Source organism: Aristolochia californica, unplaced genomic scaffold, assembly GCF_029961685.1.
Source record: "Aristolochia californica isolate CCGP_79_NKW_82.1479 unplaced genomic scaffold, dmAriCali1.0.hap1 SCAF_11, whole genome shotgun sequence".
Taxonomy (NCBI): domain Eukaryota; kingdom Viridiplantae; phylum Streptophyta; class Magnoliopsida; order Piperales; family Aristolochiaceae; genus Aristolochia; species Aristolochia californica.
In genome coordinates, this window is record NW_027181782.1 from 26,958,305 (window position 1) to 26,965,693 (window position 7,389).

At 44.5% G+C, this 7,389-nt stretch overlaps 1 pseudogene; it reads left to right on the plus strand.

Annotated features, from left to right (window-relative positions):
- Positions 1-257: 257 nt before the first annotated feature.
- LOC137943699 (uncharacterized) lies at positions 258-770 on the plus strand (annotated as a pseudogene).
- The last annotated feature ends 6,619 nt before the right edge of the window (positions 771-7,389 follow it).

Genomic DNA, 7,389 nt, shown 5'->3' on the forward strand with positions numbered 1-7,389 from the left:
AATATATGTTGTAATTAGGGTGGCACTAATGCAATTAGTTTACGTTTTCTGTCTCTTCTTCACTCTTATTAGGGTGAAGGGTATACTTGTAATAATTGTGTTTTGATATCTATAAATATACCTTATGGGGGAAGGTTTGAAAAAAGTCCATAACCTCCAGTTTTCTCCCAATGGTATCTCTCTCATTTTTCTCCATGACCTATATCCATGGAGTCCTGAAAATCAATGGGACCGAATCAACCCGATCTGGGTTAATTATGCACTTCTCAATTGGAAATGTCATTCCTAGTAGACTTTATGGTGGCAACCCTCTAGAAAATGGAAATGGAGGTGACAAGTTTGGTCATCTTGTTGATCTTTACTCATAAAACCTACATTGCAGATTTCTTAATGGAATAAGCCCTTCAGGTAATGACACTAGTGCTCAGAGTAACTGGAAAGGGACACGGTGGCATGATAGCATTAATGTTCACTTAGGTTCTCTTGAGGGAGACAACCTATTTAGTACATCTGGTCAAAAGGGCACTTATTACTTCGAGTTTTCAAGGCCAATTAGAACAATGGATCGCCTTCAACAGGATGTCCAGTTCACTATAGGTCAAACAAACAAGGTGGCAGTTACATTATGGTATCCTATGGATGGAAAGTCATGGAGTGGCTTTCAGCACTATTCTATCAACTGTGACTGGATTCCACTGGATATAGCTTCACCATCTAGTGCTTCAGGAAGTTCATGGAATGCTTCCTTAGCTTTCACTCTCCTTTTGTAAGTGCAGAAAATCGTGGTAGTGCAGAAAACAATGCTGCTAATTGAGATGGGAGCTGCAGAGAAAATTTTGCACTCTATTTCAATGGGAAGGCTTCAACTTGTTGAGGCTATGAATGCCAACTTCCCTGCTGCTGCTATAGCAATTCACCAGAGCACACTAATTGCTCTTCATGAGTCCTCTCAGAAGAATTTTGCTGCTACCAACTCTAGAAGCGACCGGGGCTTACTAGAGGAGATTGTTTATACATTATGTATGTAGATTGATGGGACTGTGACAGTTCTGAGAGTAGAAGCAACAATGACTTATGAAGCACAATTGTCTGTTGTTGTGGGCACAACATATACTCCTCCGCAGGATGTAACTAATTTTGGCCGCAAAGGGACAGCAACAAATGTAATTACTGTTCTTACTGCATGTGTCATTTGTGGAGCTCTTGAGACTGAGTTGATGTTGAAATTTAAAATTTCTGTTGTTGTTGTAGTGAAGAAAGGTGCAAAACATCAAAAAATGCAAACTGAGAGTATGGATTTGGATGCCGAAGGTGTCCTTCTTTATTTTGGAATGTCTGATTTTATTTCATCGGTAGCAAATCTGGGTGTAGCCAGTGGAACATTAGATGCTGCCAACCAGGATAATGGGGCAATGTTGATGACTCCAATCAATTTTATTTCAGCACTGAATACCATTCCCGCAGTATTAAAGGTCACTCTGTTTCAGCAGAATTGAAGGTCAATCTGCCCACAGTTCAGATAACCAATCTCTTGCAGAGGCCTAATCCTATACTAGATGAAATGCCTACGATAGAGGTGAAGTACTAGAATTATATAATCAAAGGTTATGTTAACAAGGGGACTATTATACTTTCTGGAAATCTACGAGGAATACAACTAGGCTATTGGCTGCCACTGTATAGGGAGATGGAGAAGTTGGGTTGGGCGGGAGAGGCCAACCAAATATTTGCTAACATGAACTGCAAACTCCTACAAGGACGTAGGGACTGGACGGAGCTCGAAGAGACAACCCATTTCAGTCCTACATTCTGTGACACAATGGGTTCTACTGTTGACAGCCATAACAAGGTAATTATACCTGGAACAAGGAAAGTGGCACAGAGGAGTTGGAGCATTACAGAGGCACATCCTGGGATGAAATTGGCAGCAGCTACTGTAACGTCTTCATTCCCCTCCACTGACAATTCAACGAGTGATACTACAAATTTGAGTGTTCCAGTTGATGAATGTTGATTTTCAGGAGTCCATGAATTTAGCTCATAGAGAAAAAGGGAGAGAAACCCATTGGGAGAAAACTGGAGGAAGAAGGGTTATAGACTTAATTATAACCCTCCCCCTGAAGCTCTATTTATAGATTTATGAAACTAGTGTATTACAATAATACCCCTGAACTTAGGGTTTAGGATATAGGGTTTTAACCCTGGAACTTTAACTTAATTACATCAATGTCATCTCTATGAGATGACCCTTTATTTACCATCCTGCCATCAATGTATGTGGGCCTATGGGCCTTCTCTTTGATTTGTGGGCCTTGAGCCCGTCTTCTATATCTCTTAGATGTATGGGTCTTCCTTGGTCTTATGGGCTTGGGCCCATCTTATAAATACACTTGGATATGTGGGCCTTCCTTGGTCGTGTGGCCTTAGGCCATGTCTTCCAAAACTCCCCCTCAAGTTGAGGGTGAGAGAACAGCATGAACTCCTAGTTTGCTACAAATGATGTATAAAATATTTTTTTTATAATATGTTTTCATCTTCCAACACTCCCCCTCACGCTGGTGCTCTCGTTCATGAGGCCCAACTAGTATAATATCAGTGAGAGTAAATCACTTCTAGACGCGAAGACATTGCTCGAAAATATCCACCTCCACCACCGTGTCCCTCCATAGGACAACAACTCTCAAGTGGTAGAGTAATATATGATATTAATGAGGAAGTAACATAAATGTAATAATAAGTTCTTTCGTCATGGACTTCCAACCACAAATATTTTATATATTTTTTACGGGGATGAAGTTCCTCTGTCATGGACTTCCAACCAGAAATATTTTATATTTTTTATGGTGATGAAGTTCCTCCGTCATGGGCTTCCAACCACAAATATTTTTTATTTTTTTTACAGCGATGAAGTCCCTTAGTCATGAACTTCCAACCACAAATATTTTTTATATTTTTGATAAGGATGAAGTTCCTCCGTCATGGACTCCCAACCACAAAAAATTTTGATATATTTGACGGGGATGAAGTTCCTCCGTCATGGACTCCTAACCACAAAAAATTTTGATATTTTTTATGGGGATGAAGTTCCTCCGTCATGGACTCCCAACCACAAATAATTTTGATATTTTTTACGGGAACAAATAAATAATGGTATGAGGCTACCTCATAATCAATAATAATGTCTCATCAAAAGATACACAATAGCAGTAGCTGAAACGGGTTTGGACCCATTTAACACGACCCAAAATAATCCTTGTAAAATGACCCAAGAAATAATCCGATGCAAATATCTGTACCAAATAATATGCTGACTAGGGAATAATTTGTCAATTCTTCAAAAATAATAATCCAGCTAGAGAATAAACTTACCGAGTCGCTCCAAAATATGTAGAAAACTTAGGCATGTATACTGAGGCAAAAAATAAGTGGCTCGAGTCAGGTTGACCAGGACCAGAATTGACCCTGACCGGGTTGACCCGATCTGAGTTGGTCTGGGTTAACTCGGTCTGGAACAGAAGTCATGCTCAGTTGGAAAGGTGCTGGGTTAACTCGCCGATCCGGGTTGCGGCAGAGCGGACGCGGGCTGCGCTGAATTGACTCTGGCGAGTCCGGGTTGCTTGGCAGGCGCGGAACCCGGTGCTCAATTAAATCAAGTTTCCTAAAAACTTGATATTGCTGTAGTTTCGTCTTCCTCCCCGGCTTCTTCGGTAGAAACAGAGCTTGGCTCTTCGGAAGGAAATTATGGAATTGATGTCTTGGATTACAGAAACAGAGATACAATCTCTTAAAAACTGAAACGTACTGGCAGACAGTATCATCTTCCTCACAGCGATGATCCCGGCTTTCGAACAGAGCGGAACAGCAACGGGAAACTTTCTGGAATAAACCAGGAAGCTGCTTCTAGAAACGGCAACAATATCTCCTCTTCTGAAACGGCAACACGGCGGGATATAACAACGAGACTTTCCAAAAAATAGAGATAACAGCAATGGAAAAGGATCTTCTAAAAATGGCAACATTTTTTGGTTGGACCTGGGCGAGTCCGGGTCTCGACAAAACAGAGCGGGAACTTTCGGATATCAAGCATCAGCAAGAAATCTTCCTCTCTGTCTGCGCATGTCTCTCTTTACCTGTCTCTAAGATGGCGATCGATGGGGCCGGTCACCCCGACTATGGCGACGGAAGGACTGGACTCAGAAGCGCTTATGACGACCGTTCCGGACATGACGGTGGTGGAACCTTTGATGTCTCTCTTCTTACCATTGAAGAGGGAATTTTTGAAGTCAAAGGCTACTGCTGGAGATACTCACCTTGGAGGTGAGGATTTTGATAACAGGATGGTGAATCACTTTGTGCAGGAATTCAAGAGGAAACACAAGAAGGACATCATTGGAAATCCCAGGGCTTTGAGGCGTTAGATTTTGATAACGGGGAAGGTTATGTGATTTAATCAAAATATGAAAGAAAAAAAACTAGTGCACGAGACTAAGAAATAAAATAGAGAGAAAAATTCTAATATTAAATGGAGGATAATGAAACCTGAAAAATCATAGTCGGAGTCCTAAAAATCAAAGCTCTAATACTATGTTGATTTTCAGGAGTCCATGAATTTAGCTCATAGAGAAAAAGGGAGAGAAACTCATTGGGAGAAAATTGGAGGAAGAAAGGTTATGGACTTTATTATAACCCTCCCCCTGAAGCTTTATTCATAAATTTATGAAACTACTGTATTACAATAATACCCCTGAAGCTTTATTCATAAATTTATGAAACTACTGTATTACAATAATACCCCTGAACTTAGGGTTTAGGTTTTAGGGTTTTAACCATAGAACTTTAACTTAATTACATCAATGTCATCTCTATGAGATGACCTTTTATTTACCATCCTGCCATCAATGTATATGAGCCTATGTGTCACGTGGTTAAGATTTGGGCTAGGTCCGTCTAGCCAAGCGGAATATCTACCCCGTGCGGCCTAGCTCTTCCGAAGAACTAGTCAGCCTCCTTGAGCCTCGGATCCTCCAACCAATACTTCACACAAGAAGTTGCAAGCCAAATGGGACAATGAAAGCACCAAAGTATAGAAGAGAAAAGCCTACTTTGTATTGAGAATACAAGATTACAAAGGGTGGCCAAACACTCTTGAAGGCCAAGGCTAAAAACTCTCTCTATACACCAAAAGAGTAAAGAAGGCTAAGGATTTTTCGACCTCTTTACAATGGGAGAGGCCTCTCTATTTATAGTCTCTCCCTAGGCCTTTTGAAATCTCTAAAAACGCTCAAAAATCCGTCAGATCCCAAAAATTCGGTTTCTGGCGTCAAGGGGGCGCCCTGGTCAGGCTGGCGCCCGCCAGACCAGGGCGCCTGGCGACCTGGTCGCCAGGAAACCCCATTTCGCGCGGGGCGCCTGGCGCCTGGCGCCCAGGAAACCCCATTTCGCGCGGGGCGCCTGGCGCCTGGCGGAAACCCCATTTCGCCCGCGGGCGCCTTGCGCCTGGCGCCCAGGAAACCCCATTTCGCGCGGGGCGCCTGGCGCCTGGCGGAAACCCCATTTCGCCCGCGGGCGCCTGGCGCCTGGCGCCTGCGCCTGGAGTCCTGCGCGCGCGGGCGCCTGGCGCCTGGCGTCCTGAGGAAACCCCATTTCGCCCTGCCTGGAGTCCTGGTTGGGCGCCAGCAACCCCATTTCGCCCCGCCAGGATTCCTGGTTGCGCCCAACCCCATTTCGCCCCGCCAGAAGTGTCTGCTGGCGTGCTGCCTTGTGTCTGAGCTGGCTGTTGGGGTTGTTGTGCACCTTGTTGCTTGGCCATCCGTTTGGCAAGCTCAAGTGTGTCTTCTTTTGCTGAAGTTGATGCTGGGCCAGCCATATGTGTGCGCCCCTCTGGGCCGTGCCATTGCACTTGGCCTTGGCCATTGCTTCTATTGCTGTGCACTGGACTTGCACAGTCTTCCACCTTGGTGTTTGGCCACACCATGGCTTCATCCTCCGTCTCATACTCCCACCGCCATAAGGCAGACGCCCTCGTCTGCAACCCCTGGCGATAGACGGCTACCTCCTTTTCGAACTGCCATAACTCGGCAGCGTCTTGCCATGTTGCCTCGCTTTCCGGTTGACCTTGCCACTTGACCAAGTATTGCGTCCTCCGGGGCTTGCCCCTTTGGCGCTCCTCTCGGTCTGCAATAATATACTCTACCCTATTGTCAAAGGTAGTAGATATATCCATGGGAGCTCTTGGGTCAACTACTCTGTCCGGGTCTGGATCTTCAAAATAGGGTTTAAGGTTCGATATATGAAAAACATTGTGGAACTTAAACCTTTTGGGCAGCTGCAATTTGTAGGCGAGGTTGCCCACACGTTCAATGATAGGAAAGGGTCCTTCATATTTCTTTAAAAGACCTTTGTTCCTGCTTCTAAGGTGACGAAATTGCTCAGGTCTGAGTTTGAGAAGGACCTGGTCACCAATATTGAAAGAAGACTCCCTCCTTTTCAAATCAGCATGTTTCTTCATCTTTTTGGCTGCCTTATGCAAGAAGACCCGTGCCAACTCCGTTTTCTCTTTCCACCTCTTCGCCAGCTGATGAGCTGCTGGACTTTTCCGTGAAGTGTCTGGAAAGAGACCCGTGGGAGCCAAAGGCTGTCGTCCTGTCGCCAACTCGAAAGGACTATGCCCGGTTGATTCCGATTTCTGCAAATTGTATGAAAACTGGGCCACGTCTAACAAGTCTGGCCAGTTTTTCTGATTTGATGCAACAAAGTGGCGTAAGTACTGTTCTAACAAAGCATTTACCCGCTCAGTTTGGCCGTCACTTTGAGGATGAAAACTAGTGGAAAAACTTAGAGATGTTCCCATTAGTTTGAATAACTCGGTCCAGAATTTTCCTGTGAATCTGGGGTCACGATCACTGATGATCGTTGTGGGCAATCCCCAATGCTTCACCACATGTGCCATGAATGCTCTAGCTGCTCCGTCTGCCGTACAATCACTCGGCACTGCTACGAATGTTCCATACTTCGTAAATCTGTCTACCACCACCATGATAGACGCCAGCCCATCTTTCTTACGTAATCCAGAGATGAAGTCCATCGAAATAGACTCCCACGGCCGCTTTGGAATAGGTAAGGGCTGTAGCAAACCCCTAGGCTTGCGTTGTTCGATCTTATCTTGTTGACAGATAAGACACGTGCGCACAAATTCCTCCACATCATTCTCCATGTCTGGCCAATAATACTGGCCAGACAACAAGGCCAATGTCCTTCTTTGACCTGGATGTCCTGCCCACAAGGTATCATGGCATTCCCTCAAGAGGTCACGCCTTAGGTTATCGAACTTAGGCACATAAAGTCGATTACCTTTGGTCTTGAGCAATCTGTCGTCAAGCCAGAATCTTC